The 21,702-nt window shown below is 32.9% G+C and overlaps 1 long non-coding RNA gene across 3 annotated transcripts in view; it reads right to left on the reverse strand.

Annotated features, from left to right (window-relative positions):
• Positions 1 to 5,288: 5,288 nt before the first annotated feature.
• Positions 5,289 to 21,702, reverse strand: part of LOC147917337 (uncharacterized) — a 189,195-nt gene continuing 172,781 nt past the window's right edge. Inside the window, exons 5-8 of one of the 3 annotated variants that reach the window (XR_015552008.1) lie at positions 20,172 to 20,280; positions 12,504 to 12,577; positions 11,561 to 11,655; positions 5,289 to 7,486 (exon numbers count right to left, since the gene is read on the reverse strand). This is a non-coding gene — a long non-coding RNA (uncharacterized LOC147917337). The remainder of the gene's footprint in view (positions 7,487 to 11,560; positions 11,656 to 12,503; positions 12,578 to 20,171; positions 20,281 to 21,702) is intronic. The other 2 variants (XR_015552009.1, XR_015552010.1) reach the window with 2 other exon arrangements.

Below are 21,702 nucleotides of genomic sequence, written 5' to 3' on the forward strand. Positions count from 1 at the left end.
CACAAAACTGCCTAAACAGGCCTTTGGAAAGGGGCAAGAATTTTAATAGGCATCTGACATGTAGCAGAATGCACTTTGAAAGAAAGGATATCTTTGACAGTGGAAAATGATAGAGTGTGTATTGGGATAAGGATTTACGAGGAGGGTAGCGTAAAGCAAATTAAGAAAAAAGAATGGAGAAAAATAAGAAAAAATTGAACTGAGAATTAGGGCTCCTTCTAATTCATGGTTAGGTTTAATAACAGATAAAATTCTGAAATTTAATAAAGTCATGAGAAAAATATAACATTTGAAATGTTCTATCCATATTTTAAAAAAAACAGAAAATGAAAGAATCTTCTACAATTTCTTAAAATCAAGTAATCAATAAATTTTATTAGTGTCATGTGAAAATAGGTCACCTTATTTGTGTTCACCATAGAACAAAGTTTAGCTCTCTCTCTTCCCTCTCTTTTTCTCTCTGTGTATATGTATGTATATAAATGCCTTGAGTACAACATTAGAAAATGAGATACTGTAACACTTTTCCTGGACAGGAATGGGTATGCTTCTTAACTTGATATGGTGCTATCTGTTTCATATGGGCAATATTAGCATTAAACATGTTTAATAACAAAAATAATATGTTACATGTGTATTGGTTCCCCCCTTAGACTGAAATGTCAATATTTCGCATATCCATCTTCAACAAATCTTACAAAGAATGGAAATGTACTTTCCATGAATTGAGATGCATATTTACAAATGTCATGGGGGAGAGGTATACATAAATGTAGTTAGAAAACTTTTATGTGAGTTGAACTTACATGGGGAATATTTTGGATTTGTGGTTGGAACAGAGGGAAATTATTGAAGGTATTCAGGTATCAAAAAGTGATTCTATTCCACAGTCATCCTTCAAAGGGAATCTCTTATAAGCAGAAATCCTCAGCCAAGCACTAACCATCTCTTTCCACCCTCATCCCTCCTCCCACACCTCCTGCTATTTTGTGCATATGCATGTTTTAGTTAAATCACTGACAAGGAAACTACCAGCCTTATGTTTCCACTAATGTTAGGAATAGCACATAGAATTTGTAATGTTAAGCATAACAGCTGATCATACTATAGAGGAGTAGAAAAGGAGAAAAAAATGATGCCATTAACCATGCAAATGTGTGCCACATCTGTACTAAACTGTCATTTGCATGAATACGGCTAAGGCAAGCAGGATTACTGTCATTAGAGCAATGCTATTTGCACTGCTATATTGTACTTAAGGTTGTGTGGGTGTTTCCATTTATAATGGCCCCCCTTCTTTTTAGGGGTTTATAATTTGGTTGTAATAATCTGCTTTTGGATGAAACATTACTACAAGTTCACAGAGGGGGAGCAATTTTTAATTACAAAATTGGATTCAAATTGCTTCAGCCATATTTTAGCTGGAAAAAGGCATTTAAGCATACTAACAAAAAAAATATGTTTCCTTTTAAAATATGAGTATTTTGAATTGAATTTGCAAGAATATGTCTGGGGTTTTTTTAAGTTAAAGGTAAAAAACTAGTTTTATTGTAACATTTTATATTTATTGATTTGGTATAGTCTCCCACCAGGAAACCAATGCTATGTAATTTGTCCATTTTAGTTCTTGACAAACTTCCAAAAAAAGGTATTTCAAGTAAATAATTTATTAATAGTTTTATGATACCAGCTCTTGATAAAGTATATACTGCATATTAATATAGGGTCTCTTTAGCTTCTAACAAGACACAAGGTAATGTACACATATTAAAGAATAACTTTACAATCAGTGTTGCCTATTTATCAATGAATAACAAATTACTTCAGCAACTTTAGGTTAGTAAGTAGCTAAAGCGATACAACAGGATTTTTTTTAACCAAAGATTCAATTATAAATCACATGTATGAACTTAAATAACTAGTGTTTTGACTTCATATAGGCATTGGTTGGTGAGAGATGTTGGCTATGCATAGGTTATGATCACTTTCATCAACTTTATATTCTGAAACAGACAGATATTTATACACACCTGTGTTCTTTGTTATACAGTCATGCACTGCATAATGATGTTTCAGTCAACAATGGACCACATATACGATGGTGGTCCAATAAATTAGTACCATATAGCCTAGGTGTGTAGTAGGCTATACTATCTAGGTTTGTGTAAGTACCATAAGGAAGAAATTTTCCTCTACCCTTCTAGGTTCTTCTGGCTGGTCTAAGAATTAAATTGACATGAGACAGATTAACAGGAGAAAAACAAAAGTTTAATAACATGTATACACAGGAAAAACCTAGAAAAACTGAGTAAGGCACCAAAATGGCCAAAGCCTTCACCTCAAATACCATCCTTATCTAAAGACAAAAGAAGATGTTGGGGGGGGAGAATCAGGAACTTCGAAGAGAAGAAAGGCAATTTCCAGGTAGGTGAAAAGGAGCAAATGTTTGGAAAACAAGTTTGAAATACAAAACACAGAAACAGAAGAATGCAGAGGGGAGCCCAACAAACAGGCTTTTCTACATTTCTCCTTGTCTAGTTCATTTTATGCTAAGGTGATAGCTGGCTTCCTGACACAGGTTTTTTTTTTATCTAAATCTTTTCAGGCAGTTAAGGGGGAGGTAACAAGAAAAACTTTCTGAGTCTTTTGTTTCTTAAAAATAATCAGCCTAAAACAATCCTCACGTTAAAGAGATACATTTTGGGGTGGCAAATTTTGTTCCCCTTTCGTACACCCTATGATGTTTGCAAAACCATGAAATTGCCTAAAGATACATTTCTCAGAACATATCCCTATCGTTAAGAGATGCATGGCTACATAGTAATGGCTAAATACAGAACCTAAGATAATGGTCACACATTTAATAGAGTTATTGGTGATTGAATTAATTCAGATTATTTCTACAACACTCTTGGGAAAAGAGAATCATTTGTTAGTTGTTATGTAAATTCTCATGGCTGTTGAGAATTGTCATTTTGTAGGTATACAATGTATATGTGCCCAAAATACAAGCATTTGTAGACGTATCAGTCAAGACCATTTTGTAGATATACAAGACCATTTGTAGATATACAATGTATATGTGCCCAAAATACATGGATTTGTAGACATATCAGTCAAGACCATTTTGGAAAATGGATAACACTGTTAAATAGGAAAATTTGAGGACATTTTACTAATGGGACTATTTTTGGCATGAGTGGGATGGAGAGAAGCCACAAGAAATAGTGCAGCTTCTTGGGATTAGTAACAGAGGAGATTTAGTACCACAGCTAGGTCTGAAGGGCAAGAGGAGGAGAGAGTTATTGGAACCTGGAGAGAGAGCTTGGGAGATATCCTCCTGATGAGAGCTGTGACGTTTGGTCAAAAGAAACAACCAATCTGTCAGAGAAATAACAAGGGGATGAAACACTTGGTCTTCAATTTACTCACAGACCCTGATCTTCTTGTAATGCTCATCATTGGCCATTGGAGGGACAATCCAGAACAATAAGTAACAATAAAAGTACTGAATTTAAATGGCTGCAATCTTAACAAGAAAATTGTTTTATTATTATACACTTGCATGCAATTTTCTACTTTAATCAACCATTGGCTAATTCATCAATTCACAAATAACTTATGTAGAGTCCATTATGTAGCAAATAGACATTTTTGTAAGACAAAGTTGGATATGACATGGTTTGCCCTATGGCAGGGAACAAAATGTGATGGGGAGATAGCGCCTATACACAGATATCTATAATTCTGGCATAAGTGCCATTTCAGTGGTACAAATTAAGTGCTATCAAGAGATGAACAGTAAAGAATCCATTCATAAGAAATGTGGAGAAAGATTTATAGAATACGTACTAACTGACGTAGGCCTTAAATGGTAGATTTTCTTAGGCCAAGAGTGGATCTTCCTGCCTGAGGAATATTATCTCCATGATACAAGAGTCCGAAAGGACACAGAATTTTCAAGGAACGTTTCATGTGGAAGCAGTGTTAGTTAAAAAAAGAATAGGTTGATATCTTCTAGGAAAGGACCTTAAATGCCACTATATGAAATTTGTGTTTTGTTGAGTATAAAAGGAAAGCCTCTGTAAGTTTCAGAATATGGAAGCAACAGAATCATAGCAGCCATTAGAAAGAGCAGTTTGGCTTCCCCAACTACAGTAGTCCCCCTTTATGTGCGGGGTACACGTTCCAAGACCCCCAGCAGATGCCTGAAACCACAGATAGTACCAAGCCCTAAATATACTATGTTTTTTTCCTATACACATATACCTATAATAAAGCTTAATTTATAAATTAGGCACAGTAAGAGATTAAGAACAATAACTAATAATAAAGTAGAACAATTATAACAATACTTTATAATAAAAGTTATGTGAATGTGGTCTCTCTCTCTCTCTCAAAATATCTTTTTGTACTGTGTTCACCTTTCTTCTTCTTGTGATGATGGGAGATGATACAATGCCCACATGGTGAGATGAAGTGAGGTGAATGATGCAGGCATTGTGACATAGCATTATTTTCCAATGACAGTTGACTGTGGGTAACTGAAACCTTGGAAAGCAAAACCACGGATAAGGGGGGACTACTGTAGTTTGGACTATTTTGGAGAGGCTCTGGGTGTTGGACAATCACTTACGAAATGATATCAATACACCAATATTCACTAAGACGACAAGGATTTAAATAGAATTGAATCAAGGAAATAGAAAAAAGAAGGCACCAATATAAAGAGACTTCACAGTGCATTTCAATACTATATTTAAATTTGAAATAGCTGTCTCAGATCAACTTAAAAGAAAAAAAGGAGAAATATTTAGATTATCAAGTGTATCACTGTCTAGTATCATGTCCTCTTGAATATAAGTTTCTTCCCAATATGCTTTTACAAAGCCAAGGAAGGCCGATGGCTTTCTCCTCTGCCTCCCTGCCGTTCCAACAAGTATCATTATCTCTAATCCCAGCCTTGCTCATCCTGCTGAGCAGCCAATACCTATTAAAGACAGCTTTTTGCAGTATTAACTGAAACCCTCAGTCCAGTGGTGGCATGTGGATATTTTGGCATATTTTAAACCATGCTTTTTTGAACAGCTTATTGGAATTTATCTAAAGTATTTGGATCTAAAAAATTTTTTCACCTTACCTGGCTTGGAACACAGTGCTAGAAAGTTTTATGCTCTTCTTATATGGGTATTCATATTGATTAAGGAAATTTGTTTATTACGCTTGTATATAAATTGGTTTTGTGAAGGCAAAATTTGTTATCGTCATAATCATGACAACAAAGGCATTAATAGCACTGATAATATTTAAAATTTATCAGTCAAGTAAAAAACCAAGACATTACTAGAAATAATAGAATAACCTCTTCTTAAAAGTTCATATAAACATGAAATTCTTAGTGCAACTATTAAGGCTGAAATCCTTTTCCCTTTCCATCTTTATCCAATCAGGTTAGGGTGCTAAGGTAAGAATTTGTGAGACAGGCCTGACTGAAAGAACTGGAAAACAGCTCTATGAGCAAGTCACTCTGTGTCTCTCTGGCTTTCCATTTCTGACTCTGTTAAATTTAAGAATTGGGCTTGTTGATTTTTAAGCTCTCTTTCAGATGATTGGCATGATTCCTTAATTCACCTTCAAATATGCATATGTTGATAGTGTGAGGGACCTACCAAAATAAAATGTTCAAAATGTAAATGTGTTACATGTTTATGAGGTGATTTGGGGAGATTATGCTTCATAATGACAATATGTGAAGATCAAGGTTTTGTCTTTGTGGCACCAAGCAGTGAAGTAAAAGATTACACACACACACACACACACAGACACGTCAGTAAGCATATTTTCAAACATCTGGATCTTTTACATTATGGAGACCAAAACATCCAGATGTTTTCACTGAGTTTTAGTGCTAGGCATATTTTCAATACATCCCTTGAGAATCTCAATATTACTAACCCAAAAGAAGAGCGCCTGTATGGTGTGTGTGTATGTGAGAGAGAGAGAAAGAGAAAGAGAAGAAGAAGAAGGAGAGGGAGAAAGGGGGGAGGAAGGGGAGAGGGAAAATTCCCACTCTCCTAATCCCCAGAGTATAACAGTATATCCTACAACCACTTGCTGAAAAAACTGAGATAAATTTTCCGTTTCTCCAGCTTAATGTCATCTTGACTTTGGTCTCAGACTGCAAGGAAGTATTTATCATGATTTCATCTCTACACTGACAAAGAATATTCATTTCAAACATATTTCTATCTATAATTTAGTGAGTGTGCACGTGTGTGTGTTTTCACAGTGTCTTGTGACTTACCCTGTATTTTACTCTACTTGAATTCTTGCTCTCAAATGCATGTAAACCTGCACTATCCTTTTATGCCTCACTGTGTTTGTGTTGGAAACAGGTGGGGAGAACCCTGTCAGTGAGCTGCAGGCCTACTTGAGTCACCAAAGAAGTCTGCTTTCCTGACTTGTCAGTTCAAGTTAGTGTAAAAAGAACAGCTTTTAAAAATGCATGACTTCATGTGGTCAAATGTGTCAAAAATGGTTTAAAATAATACAATTCTAAGAACCATAGCGGGTGGGAGGGAACGGCAAAAAGAATTACTGGCATTTTCTTTTCCTACATCCCATACTTATAGTCAATGCCATAAAGGCACACCAGGAACACATGTGAGATGCAGTCATTTTCTCCAAATAAGTTTTGCCAAAATTACTGCATTTACTACTGTTATACTTATTGATTATCTCGATATGTATGGCTGGAGTGTCTATCTCTAAATGCCCATGTGCTTTGACCTGGAGGCAATTCTTGCTCTAATCATAAGACGAGGAAAGACACTGTTGAGTGTAACTTCCGCACGCTATGGTGTAACACTTTGGGGATAATCACAATCGAAATTACCTTCTTGGGAGAATCAATTACAAGTTTTAAAACAATCTTCCTCTTTTACCTTAAATGAAAAGAAGCATGGAACAATACTGAATAACTAACAATATTTCCTAATTATGCTGATACTTTTTCAAAGTTGTGTCAGTGCATGTTTTACTGGGATGCTCAGAGTTACATACAATTTTAAGTCAAATTGTTATGAAATAGGAAGTTTTTTTAACTTTCTAATATATGGTTGAGTTATTGTGTATATTATGCACCTAATCATGAGAAAAATAGCCTTATATTCTAAGGAGTCCACTAGTTGGAGCATTTTTTTTCCCTTTTAAGATGTTAATTTCATTTTGTGGTTTGAAGGTCACATCCCCTATCCTACACTCTCTTCATTGATGCTACCAAATTCAGCAAAAATATGTGCATCAATTTATGTAGACAAAGCTATCTTTACTCACGCAAATTGGGTAAATTGGTGTACAGTAATGCAATCTATGCCCTCAAAGGCTCCGTGGTGTGTCAATGTGGGTTTTGTTCACAAACTGGTGCACTGTAATTTTGCAGGTGCAAATCTGGAAGCACTTTCAAAAATGGCACATCATTTCATTCCTGAAAAATAATTAATATGTTAGCCTGGGAATTTCATAGTGCAAATTATATTTCATTCTGCAAATTCATGAAGGCTTAAATTTAAATAGATTTTCATAATTTTCTTAGCCTAAAAGTACCTAAGTAACTAAATATATTTGAAGGTATTTTTCTTTGTAAATTCAAGCCTGTCATATCTGTTGAGGATTAGTAAACAGTTGGCAAGGAACTCCCTCTTGTGGTCAAACATTTTCAATTAGAAAAAGACATTTGTACTCAACTGATGGTTTGGATTATTAAAACATGGGTCACCTGTAACCATTAAGATTAACAATACTGATATAAGTGGTTTTACTGAAACAATTCATTGGGAATTAAAGCTGAATTCTGGAACATATGCTCTTAATTTTTCTAAAAACAGAGCTTTGCACTGCTGTTCAGGATAAATCCATTTTGAATTTCAATTTCCAAGGTTTCTTGTTACTTTAAAAATATTATGGCATTCTTTAAAATTATAAACACACACACTTATACATGTATGTGTGTATATATATGTGTATATATATATATAATTGTCAGATAGAGTAGGAGACATTTATGAATTGAGTATTGTAAGAAGTTCACATCGTCTTTGTTTTGATCTGAGCATTTTGTTTTCTCGTAGTTTCTAAAACTGTAGGACTGCTAAATATTTCTTCAAGCAGCAGGAGAAACAGTTCCCATATGCTGTTAACCAATGCTTTCCCACGGTACACGTGGCTACAGAGTCTATTGTCAAAGCCAATAAATGCCTGACATCCAATCAGAAATGTCCTAAACACTTATTATGAATGAGGCAAATTACCAGACACGTAATGAAGCTGACAAATTATCATTTTTCTCCTGATCGTTCGACTTAAGGCGTGCCTCCAACCACTTCACAAGATCTGTAATAGACACTATCTGTCCTAGTACTGAGTATGCAATTCATTTTCACGATATCAAATTAAAACCTGATTCCAAGAAGCCTGAGATTTAACTTATCTTCTGACAGCAGATCAAAGGTCGGGAAGAAGGCCCTGCGCTCAGATCAGGTCACTGCTGCCAGTTCAAATACTAATGATACAATCTGAACCAACTTCTTTTGGGGATGACTTTCAGTATGAGCAAAAGAAGGCTTCACACTTCAAACGAGTCATTATTTAAGGGAGAGAGAGACAGAGATGCTGATCATATAAGTTCTGCGGTTTGTTCAAGGAACGTCTACATGTGGAGAGAGCTATTTCTGCACATGTGCTGGTTCCAACGTCCCTTTGCCTGCCTAAAGTTAAACACTCAATCAGCCAAATGACGCACTCACACTTTCTTTACACAAGCTAAGGAAGAAAATGCAGGAGAGGACAAATTGTTTGTTTTTAAATTTTTGTTCATATTTCCTCACTGCTCTTCTTGTTAAGTTCTGTTGACTAAGGTGTATTTTATATTTAAATTGTTTCCTTTGTTTTTTTATTGATACAAAACTAGATATGTTCACTATAGAAAAATCAGAAGTATACAAAATTATAAAAATATTAGAAACATAATAAGCATTTGCATTTCCCAAAACATGGGTATCTATGTAGTAGTTTTAATAACATTATTTAACAGATATTGACTAATTTTAATGTTCATAAATGAATTTGTTTGTTTTTAATATTCTCATTTTTAACATAAGCATACTCTATTCTCTGTTATATCAATAAACTAGAACATATTTACTCAAACCACCATAGCTGGAGACATCTAAACATCTTTCCAACTTTTTCAATATTAAGAAAAAAAGATAAACATTTACATAGTTATATCTTTACTCACATGCCTAATTATTTAACCATACAATACATTCTCAAATTAGTGAATTATAATGGATAAAATGCCACAACTTTTTGATCAATGTATTTTTACTTTTATTTTAGAATGTATATTTTAATGAAATTGTAAATATGTTCATGGATTCATTTTCAATTAAATCAAGTATGGAATGCATAAGCATTGTTCAAAGAATATAATTTATATATTTTTCCCAAAATAAAAATAAGTTTCTTAACACCAGAAAAAAAGTAAGTAATCTCTGAGCTTAAACTCAGGGTCTGTGCAAAGGAAATGATATTAATGGTCAATAAAGTTATAACCCATGCTGTCATCACCATCTGCATTCTTTTACTCTATACGTTCACTGACTGCATAATATCAAGTCTCATGTAATACTTTTGGAATTAAAAGGATGCCTTCAAAATACTAACTGAGCTCTTTGTACATTTAGATAGAAATTTAGCATAATTTAGATGTTTTTAAGGGTAATTATTGTTTGTAATATATTTTTCTACAATATATTTTCCAGAAGAGTAATTTATTTCATGAGAAAAAAAGAGTAGAATCAGAGGCACCTATGTATGCAAAATCAACCAATCAATTGATCTATCTATTTTCTCTACCTGTATATCTGTCTTTCAATTCCATTACATTAAATCTAAGATTCCATTCATTATAGAATGTACAATTTTTTTTCATACCACTGAGAAAGAAAATCTTCACCAATTACAATTATAAGATATCTTTGATTATAAGACAAGTTCTTCTTCTAAGGAGGTTAAAATTTAGAATTAATGGCTTAGAATCAATGTGTACGTTGTCAGAGGTATATAATGTATAAACAAATGTAAATAATCATATATAATTATAATCATATATACCAATAAATATATTTACAGACCACAGGACACTATCCATGGTTTTAATGATTCTTTAAAATAATTGATTTAATTTAACTTATTTTAATTTAACCTGATTTAACAGGATCACACTTCATATCTTAGCACTTTTTTCTGGAATATATGTTATGAATGTATGCTTTCATCATTTGTAGGTTATAAAACAATATATAAATACACAAAGTATCTGCAGGTAAGAAAACAAACAAATTTCTCAACAGTAAACCTGTGTCTTCTGCAAATAGTTTAAAGACTTGGGGAACGTTTCTTTCAAATATTGAGTGAAAATAGATGGCTGGTCTACATTGTCTCTTCTGTGCCTATGGCAGCCATTGCTACCATGTTTCATTGACTAGAAGATGCCATTAATTATAAGACACACCATTATTTTATGTTTGATTAAAAAAGAAAAAAAATACTGCCAATTAGACTGTGACAGGTCATTGATTGTAAGACACACGTCAAGTCCAGAGAAGAAAAAGTATCAACTCTAGAATATATGAAACATTGTAATTAATCATGACACTCTTTTCTGCTAAGTCTGAATACAGCCTCATATTATTTTGCAATGCAACATTTCCTATAGACATACCAATCGAGAGGGGTAATTTTGATATGGGATTGATCGGATGTTGAGAATCTCCTAGGATGACAGTGGGCAATTTGAAATCCTCTAGTCAGTCAAGAGGTACAAGTTCAGCTACATGATAAACCCAGGATATTGGGTGCTACTCTGATCCTGTCTTTTCAAAAATCTCATTTACTGAGGGAATTTCCCACAGACATGTCTCTCTAATTTACTTGGCTATCAACGATAAATTAGAATTTATGTGGGAAGAAGGGAAGAAAAGTTAGAGAAAGGGAGGAAGAAAAATAGCGTTAACCAAGTTCCTACATGTTAGGGTCCATACATATATTTTTTCATGGGTATTTTTTTTTTTTTTTGACACTCTGAGAAACCTGAAAAGTTTTTACCTGCCCATTTTTTACAGATAAGGAAACTGAGGCTTGGGTTAGTGAATAACTTATCCAAATTCACATAGCTCTCAGGAGCACAATTGTTGGAATTAATATCCAAATCTATTGAATTCCAAATCTTGTCTTCTCTACTACCTCAGAACACCACTCTGAAATTTACTTTGCAGGCAATTTGGATCCACAAATTATTCAGCAAATGAAGGAATACCTGTACACAATGAGAAATGGAATCTCCTGGCATGGTCCAAATATTAGACTTATGTTTAATTTTATCTGATATATTTTGATTATTTGTCTACTGCCTGGCTACTTCTATACAGAAAAACTTGCTACTGACACTTGATCACCACTTGAACTCCCAGGAATATTCCCATTCATTCTTCCTCACCTTTGGCTGTAGATTTCCACAGATTACGATTCATTTCAAGATGCTGGGGCTGCAGTTCCTCAAGTTCTTCTGCTATGTCCTTTGGTCTGACTCAACTATCACATACATACACACACACACATATGGAGGTGAAAATGCTTCTGTGTTTTTGGCCTAGCCTATACATTTTTACAGAACTATTTTTCTTTTAAAATAGGATACAGTTTAGCCCAATGAATAAAGTTTTCTATTTTAAAATTTCTGAAATACTTCTCATAGTGTCATTGCATGTCAAGGTGAAGAAGATATAGGACAAGGAGAAGGGGAAATAGGCCAGTTAGCCATTATTTTTGGAGGAAACTGTCCATACTTTTATCAGAACCAATTTACTTGCTCATTCTAAGGAGACATTTTGTTCTTTGTGAACATGCTACTTCATTTTAAGGCTTTTCTCTGTGAAGAAGTTGTTCCCTCTGGTGCCTGAAACTACTGCATAAGCCTATTGTGATTTTTTTGGTGGAAACCATGACTCTCTTGGGTGTATTACTCTGGTTTAAAGTGGCCCCTCAATAGTAAATGATCAAATTGCTACATGGACCATTTATACGGAGGTATTTCCTTTTGAAGCAAGAACGAAATCAAGTGTTTTTGTGCCACACCAGGGACTCAACATGCTCCAAGAGATAAGCCATTGGCCTAAGGATACAAAATCCTTCATACTGTCATTTTGCTTATATGCTTTGTTATCAGTTTAGAGCCATGTAGTTAAATCTTGTTAATTTGAATTCAGAGACATTAAAAGCACCGAAGGAAAGGATTGAAAAAATTATATATTTCATGTTAACTGAAATTGAGCAAGTACTTACACAACTTCTTTGAGTAAAGAAAAAAACCAGTAGAGTTTTTTAAATGTTTTTCAAAGGAGGGAGGGTAGCATGAGAACAGAAAAATAAATAAAACTTACTTCATAATAGTGACTTCAATCTGAGATTCCAGGTGTTTATGAATGATGAAACTAGTAACTGAGGTCTTCAAGTTCTTGTCAAGATTTTTAAAATATTTAATGGAAAACAAAGATAAGATTATACAGCGAACTAAAATGTTGGCTTCCTTGATTTTGACTGAAATTATATCAGTTCACTATTATGACACTATTTTTCATAATGCTTAAAAGATTTTATTTGTGGTTATACAATATTTAATTTTTAAAACGTAAAAAATAGTAATTAATGCAGGTTGATAGACAAAGATATTTTTAAACACAGGATCCATAAACAGAAAATAATAAAAAGGATAATTCCTAATAACAGTGTTTGAGCTTCAAAGATTCATAATTCTCCTTCTTTGATGATAAGCTGCTAAATAAGGAAAACACTTTTAAGATTATAGAATCCCTTTGCAAAAAATCAAGTATAAATAAATTTATGATTTAAGGAACAAAATATTAAAGTAATTGGCATTTCAATGTATAAATATTAAAATTGCCTCAATCACAAAAGGTAAAAATATGTTTTTCCTTTGTTACCTTGCTTCTATAATGGATGTACTTTCTTTGCCTTGAACATTTTATACAGAATGGGTATAATATAAACTGACAATTGGTTCAAGCTTATGCACTATTAGATGTGAGATTGTTGAACAGGAATCCCTGAGTTGCTGTTTGGTGTAAGAGGTGGAGAGACAGCTTTCATGATAAAGTGAACATGCCAGGAGCAAGGGTTAAGTTGTCCTCAGCTAGGACCCAAATAAGGAATTGACTTTTCCTAGTAAAGAGAATGCATTATAATTCTCCCCATTGCCACAGCATTAGGGTATGCAGTGTCACTAAGAAAGAGAACACAGAGGCCAAGGTTAGTGAGCCAAACTAATCCTATGTTAATAAGTGATAAAAAAAAGTTTTACCTGGGAGAACTTCTGTCAAAGTCACTTGTGAAAATTTAGTTGTCAATTTCACCTTGATCAATTAACTGGCATAGATATTATTTAATTTAAATATATGTTACAAGGCCCTGGAAAAACGTGGCCCATTGTCGTACATACAACATGCAACATTTGTAAGATCTGGAATACTTGGAAGAAATAAAGAGTAATTAGTTCCATAATTTCTTTGATAAGGAGGAACTATATTCATATTTAGCTTTAGAGTTTAATTCTTATCATTTTCTTACTTATATTTAAGACAAATAGCAAAGTGAATATTGCTTTCTTTCTAGAAAGTTGGGTCTGGCCTTCCTGTGAGTGGTCTGTTACATAAAGATCTTAGTTAAAGACCCCTTTCAGGAATTGTCTTTATGTGTTCATGGGCTGGCTGCAACTCACCTGAGTTCTATAAATAATTATCTTTCCCAGATAGAAGGGAAATAAAACCCCTATGTAATTAACATTCCATTTAAAAACTTGCTTTACTATAATTTCATTTTTCTATTTTCCTGACTAGGTGTGATATAAGATACATTTAGGTGCCAGAGAAAGAGCACTTGAATAAAAATGTGAAGATATGCAGTATTGTATAATGTTTAGAGCATAATGTTTAGAATTGAGAGAAATTTGATGGGTTCAATTCTCTGATTCACCACTGGCCAGTTATATGACCTTAGATAAATTCCATAAGTCAGAGTGCTTCAGTTTTCACATCTGTGAGGTGGGGATAATGCTACAAGTAATGGTCAAGAACAGTGCATAGTGCAGCTGTCACTAACATTATGTAGCTTAGAGCCTCAATTTCCTCATCAATAAAAAGGATTTTGAATAAATGATCTCTACTTTTGACTACATTTTGGAAATTTTGTATTAAAATTAATTATATATGACATAAGAAAGTTTTAAAAATAATTTTCTATGACATCTGCAAGACAGATGAATTTCCTAATGGGAGAATATTTACTTTGACCTAGAATGAAGTTAGTATTTTTAGTGTAATGGACCTTCATATACTTGAAGATGGTATTTAATGAGTCTAAGGGTGTATACACAGAAAATCTGGGGATCAGCTATTATCTTCTGTGTAAAAAAGTATGAACTATAGGGAAAAGGATAAAGTATATCTAGCAGAGAAAATATTTAGAAAGAAATTATGGGAAGATAGGAAAAGAGAGGAAAAGGAATGAAACAGAGGAAGACTATGTAGCTGGTAGAGGTAAGAGTGACTGGAGAAGGTGTGTGCAATATACTCATCAGTGAAATGTTCTTCCAGACATCCACTACTAGTAAATCTGAATAACCCAACATATTTCAAATAAATAAATAACAAGAATAATAAATTACATCAAATAAAGATGTAGAGCTTTTGTAGACATTTGAAGTTATCAGCTTAAAATAGATTGTTTTAACTATAAGATTTTTTTTTAAGGCTAATGGTAACTACAAAGCAAAAATCTATAGTAGATACACATAAGACAAAGAGAAAGAAATCAAAGCAGTAAATCATCAAATCACAAAGAAAGACAGAAAAAAGAAAGAAAGAAAGGAACAGAGGATCTACAAAATACCAAGAAAAGAACTAACAAAATGGTAATAGTAAGCACTTACCTATCAATAATCATTTTAAATTTGAATGGATTAAATTCTCCAATCAAAACACATAGAGTGGCTTAATGGATTGGGGAAAAAAAAGACCCAACTACGTGCTGCCTATAAGACACTCACTTCACCTTTAAAAACACACATAAGCTGAAGACAAAGAGATGGAAAAAGATATTCCATGCAAAGGGAAATTGAAAAAGAACAGGGGTAGCTACACTTACATCAGACAAAATAGGTTTTAAGTCAAACACTGCAACAAGACACAAAGAAGCTCATTATATAATGACAAAGGGGTTAATTCATCAAGAAGATATAACCTATGTAAATATTTATGAGCCCAACATCAGAGTACCCAAATATATAAAGCAAATACTAACAGATTGGAAGGGTCAAGTAGACAGCAATACAAAAATAGTAGGGAACTTCAATACCTCACTTTCAACATTGGATAGATCATCCAAAAGAACAATCAATAAGGAAACAAAGGACTTGGACTACACATTAGACCAAAGAGACCTAACAGACATACACAGAACATTCTATTCAACAGTAGCAGAATTCACATCCTTCTCAAGTTCACACAGAATATTCCCTGAGATAGATCATATGTTAGGCCACAAAACAAGTCTTAATATATTTGAGAAGATTGAAATCATATCAAATATCTTTTCCAACCACAGTGGTATAAAATTAGAAATCAATAACATTAAGGAAAAGTGAAAAATTTACAAATATGTGGAGATTAATCAATGTGTTCCTGAACAACCAATGGATAAAAGAAGAAGTGAAAAAAATGTCTTGAGACAAATGAGAATGGAAATACAACATATCAAAACTTATGGGATGCAGCAAAAGCAGTTCTAAGAGGAAAGTTTATAGTGATAAATACATACTTTAAGAAAAAAGAAAATCTCAAATAAACAGTTTAATTTTACACCCCAAGGAACTAGAAAAAGAAGAACAAACTAAGCCCAAAGTTATAGAGGAAAGGAAATAAGATCAAAGCAGATACAAATGAAATAGAGACTAGAAAGATAATAGAAAAGATCAACAAAAGTAAGAATTGGTTTTTTGAAAGTATAAACAAAATTGACAAATGTTTAGCTAGAATTACCAAGAAAAACAGAGAAGATTCAAATAAGTAAAATCAGAAAGAAGAGACATTACAACTGATACCACAGTAATGCAAAAAGATTATGAGACTACTATGAATAATTATATACCAATAAATTAGATAACCTAGAAGAAATGGATAAATTACTAGAATTGTACAACCTACCAAGACTGAATCACGAAGAAATAGAAAATTTGAATATACCAATTACTAGTAAGGAGATTAAATCAGTAATAAAAACCTCCCAAAAAGCAAAGTTCAAGAGCAGACGGCTTCACTAGTGAAGTCTAGCAAACATTTAAAGAATTAATCCCAATCCTTCTCAAACTCCTCCAAAAAAATTGAAGAGGAGGAAACACTTCCAAACTCATTTTACAAGGGCAAAATTACCCTGATACCAAAGCCAGAAAAGGACACTACAAAAACAGAAACTTACAGGCAAATATCCCTGATAAACAGATGCAAAAATTACCAACAAAATATTAGCAAATCAAATTTAACAGCACATTAAAAGGATCATACACCATGATCATGTTGGATTTAACTTTGGGATATAAAGATGGTTCAACATATGAAAAATTAGTGTGATATACCACATTAACAAAATGAAGGATAAAAATCATATAATCATCTCAATATACGCAGAAAAAGCAATTGAAAAAATTCAACATCACTTCATGATTAAAACTCTCAATAATTAGGTATAGACGGATTGTAACTCAACATAATAAGGGCTGTATATGACAATCCCACAGCTAACATCATATTCAATGGTGAAAAGTTGAAAGCTTTCCTCTAAGATCAGGAACAAAACAAGGATGCACACTCTGGCCACTTTTATTTAACATAGTACTAGAAGTCCTAGCCAGAGCAATTATGCAAGAAAAAGAAATAAAAGGCATCTAAATCAGAAAGAAAGTTTGTTTGCCGACAAAATGATCTTATATATAGAAAACCCTAAAGATTCCACCAAAAAACTGTTAGAACTGATAAATGAATTCAGTAAAGTTACAGGATACAAAATCATCATACAAAAATCAGTACCATTTCTATACAATATCAACATACTATCAGAGAAAAAACTAAGAAATCAATCTCATTAAGGATACTTGGGAATACTTAGGAATAAATTTTACTAAGGTGATGAAAGATCTGCACACTGAAAACTATAAAACACTGAGGAAAGAAATTGAAGGAAACAAAAATAAAAGATATCCCACGTTCATTGATTGGACAAATTAATATTGTTACAATGTCTATACTGCCCAAGTGATCTACATATTCAAGGTAATCCCTATCAAAATTCCAATGACATTTTTCACAGAAATAGAAAAAACAATTCTAAAATTCATACGAAACACAAAATAATGTCAAATAGCTGATTCAATCTTGAGCAAGAAGAACAAACCTGGATGCATCACACTTCCCAATTTCAAATATATTATAAGGTTGCAGTAATCAAAACAATATGGTGTTGGCATAAAAACAGACACAGAGATCAATGAAAAGGAATAGAGAGCCCAGAAAGAAATCTATGCATTTATGGTCTATCGATCTTTGACAAAGTTGCCAAAATACACAATGGGGGAAACAACCATCTCTTCAATAAATGTTGTTTGGAAACCTGAGTTTCTACATGCAGAAGAAGGAAATTGGACCCCTAACTCACTCCATATGCAGAAATCAATTCAAAATCAACTCAGAATAAAGATTCAAATGTAAGATGATACTGTAAAACTATTAGAAGAAAACAAAAGGAAAAAGTTTCTTGACATTATTTTGGGCAATGATTTTTTGGATATGACCCCAAAAGCACAGACAATAAAAGGAAAAACAGACAAATGGGATTACATCAAGCTAAAAAGTTTCTGTATGGCAAAAAAAAATCAACAAAATGAAAAAGCAACTTACAGAAAGAGAAAATATTTGCAAACCATATATCTGATAAGGGGTTAAGATATAAAATATATTAGGAACTTTTACAACACAATAGCAAAAAAAAAAAAAAAAAAAAGTCCCAAATAACCCAATAAAAATATGGGCAAAAGATCTGAACAGATATTTTTCCAAAAAAGACATACAAATGGCTGATAGGTATCTGATAAGGTGCTCAACATCACTAATCATCAGTGAAATGGAAATCAAAACCACAATTAGATGTCACTTTACACCTGTTAGAATGTCTATTGTCAGAAAAACAAGAGATAAAAAACATTGGCAGAGATGTGGAGAGGAGGGAACCCTCACACACTTTGGTGGGAATGAAAATTGGTACAATTATTATGGAAAACAGCCATGGAGTTTCCTCAAAAATTTAGAAATAGAATGACCATATTATTCAGCAATCCTACTTCTGGGTATATAGTCAAAGGAAATGAAACTACTTTCTGGAGGAGATATCTGCACTCTTATGTTCATTGCAGCATTATTCACAATAGCAGAAATATGGAAACAACTTTAGTGTCTGTTGGCCGATGAAGGGATAAATAAAATGTGAGATATATATATATCTCATTATTATATATATATCTATCTTACACATATATATATTGTTATATATATAACAATATATGTATAATATATACATATATATAACAATATATGTATAATATATACATATATATAATATATGTATAATATAATATATGTTATATATATAACAATATATGTATAATATATGTATAATATATATAACTATATATGTATATATATAATATATGTATAAATACATATATTATAGTTATATATATATATATATATATAATGGAATAATATTCAGCCTTAGAAAATGAAGGAAATCCTGCCACTTGTGACAACATAGATAAACTTGGAGGACATTGTGCTAAGTGAAATAAGCTAGACAGAGAAAGACAAATACTATATGTAGATGTTGCTCAAACAGTAAGAACTTTCAGTTATAAGATGAATAAATTCTGAGGATCTAAATGAACAGCATGATGACAACAGTTAATACTGTATAACATATCTTGAACTTTGCTAAAAGAGTAGATCTCAAGCATTCTCACCAAAAACAAACAAACAAACAAAAACTATGTGAGGTGGTGGATATGTTAATTAAATTAATTGTGGTAGGCATTCAACAATGTATATGTATATTAAATCATTGCATCATACACTTTAAATATATTACAATTTGTCAATTATACTTCAATAAAGCTGGAAAAAAAAACTCTATGCCCACAAATTTGATAACTTAGATGAATTGAACTAACTCCTTGAAAGATACACTATATCAAAACTCACACATGGAGAAATTGATAATCTGAATGTGTCTAGAGCTATTAAATAAATTGTGTAAAAGATCATTAATTTTCTAAAATAGAAGGCAACAGGGTGAAATAGTTTCACTGCTGACTTCTACAAAGCATTTAAGAAAGAAATGACAATTTTTCTACAAACTCTTCCAGAAAATAGAAGTAGAAGGGAGACTTCCTAACTCATTCTATGAAGCCAAACTCACCTTAATACCAAAACCAGATAAAGACATTACAAGAGAAGGCAAATTACAAATATCTCCATGAACATAGATGTAAAAATCCTCAACAAAATGTGAGCAAACTGAATCTAACAATGTATAGAAAGAATTATACACCATAAACAAGTGGGATTTGTTCCAAGTATGCAAGGATGGTTCAACATTAGAAAATGAATTAGGGGCTGGCCCCGTGGCTTGGTGGTTAAGTGCACGCGCTCCGCTACTGGCAGCCCGGGTTCAGATCCCGGGCGCGCACCCATGCACTGCTTCTCCAGCCATGCTGAAGCATGAAAAAATTAAAGAACTGGAAATTAAAACAACAATGAGATATCACTACACATCTGTTAGAATGGCTAAAATCAAAAACGCTCGTAATACCAAATTCTGGCTGTTATGGGGAGCAACAGGAACTCTCATTTGTTGCTGGTGAAAATGCAAAATGCTAAAGCCACTTTGGAAGACCATTTTGCAGTTTCTTATAAAGCTAAATATAGACTTACCATAAGATCCAGCAAGCAGGCTCTTAGGTGTTTACTGAGTTGAAAACTTGTGCCACACAAAAATCTTCACACAAATATTTACAGCAGCTTTATTCATAACTGTCAAAAACTGGAAATAATCAAAATGTCTTGTAAAAGGTAAATGGATAAATTAACTACCTTATATTCACATAATGGAATATGATTCAGCTATACAAAGGAACAAACTATCAAGCCAAGAAAAGATATGGAGGAGCTTTAAATGCATATTTCTTAATGAAAGGAGCCAGCCCGCAAAAAATACATACTTTAGGATTCCAACTATATGTCATTCTGGAATAAGGAAAACTATGGGGACATCAGTGGTTTGAGGGATTTGAGCGAGGGATGAACTGATGGAACACAAAAGATTTTTAGGGAAATGGAACTACTCTACATAATATTGTAATGGTGGATACATGACAGTACGTATATGTCAGAATTGTACAACACAAAGAGCAAACCTTTATCTAAACCATGGACTTTAGTTAATAAAATAAAACTATATTTGATGTGGATCAATAGAACTTGTTGAATGTAAAATAAATTGCATCTTCACTCTCAAGATGCCTAATATAAATTCTTAGTTGCACATACTGCATTGTCTAAATTATGTAGGACTCCAGAACAAACTCAAAAAATGGAAAATTCAAATACTCAATATTAATTTTGATAAAATATAATCTAATGGTTTTATATTTTTATTCGAGTGAAGTTAGTTCTATCTACAGTATTAGTTTATATTGGAACCCAATGTGTTATGGGATGAATTATGTCCCCTCAAAATTCATATGTGGAAGTCCTAATCCCCAGTACCTCAGAATGTGACTGTGTTTGGCGGTAGGAAATTTAAAGAGGTAATTACACTAAAATGAAGTGATTAGTGTGGGTCCTAATCCAATGTGATTGAAGCCTTTCTAAGAAGAGAAGATTAGGGCACAGATAGGCACAGAGTGAAGACCACGCAAAGACAGGAAGACAGCCATCTGGAATAAAGAGAACCAAGGAGAGAGACCTTTGAGAGAATAAACCAACACCTTGCTCTCAGACTTCTAGCTTCCAAAACTGTGACAAAATAAACTTCTGCGATTTAGGCCACCCAATTTCTGGTACTTTGTCATGGCAGCCTATGAAGCAACTGATTAAAGTGAAATAATTTGGTCTAGTACTACAAATACGTCTATCACCACAATGAAGTGCACTGATGTGTGGGAAAGACGATTTGCTATTCTTTTCATTAGATCTTTTTTTTAAAATTTTGAAGCAATAATGGTGTTTTACCCTGGACTTAGATCCAAATCTAATAGTAATACTGGAAAAAATATAATTTTTGAAAGTTTTAGTTTTTGTCTATGACCAATGACAAACCTTACAATAGTAATTCCTTTACTAAAATAAGCAAAATAAATATTTCTATACTTTAAAAACATGTTTAATTCATTTCTTCATATCGATTAAAATCCTTGATTGTAATTCTCACATTTTCATGACAGTGCAGGACAGAAAAATCTTT

Source organism: Ceratotherium simum, chromosome 4, assembly GCF_057802395.1.
Source record: "Ceratotherium simum simum isolate JZ-2026a chromosome 4, ASM5780239v1, whole genome shotgun sequence".
Lineage (NCBI taxonomy): Eukaryota > Metazoa > Chordata > Mammalia > Perissodactyla > Rhinocerotidae > Ceratotherium > Ceratotherium simum.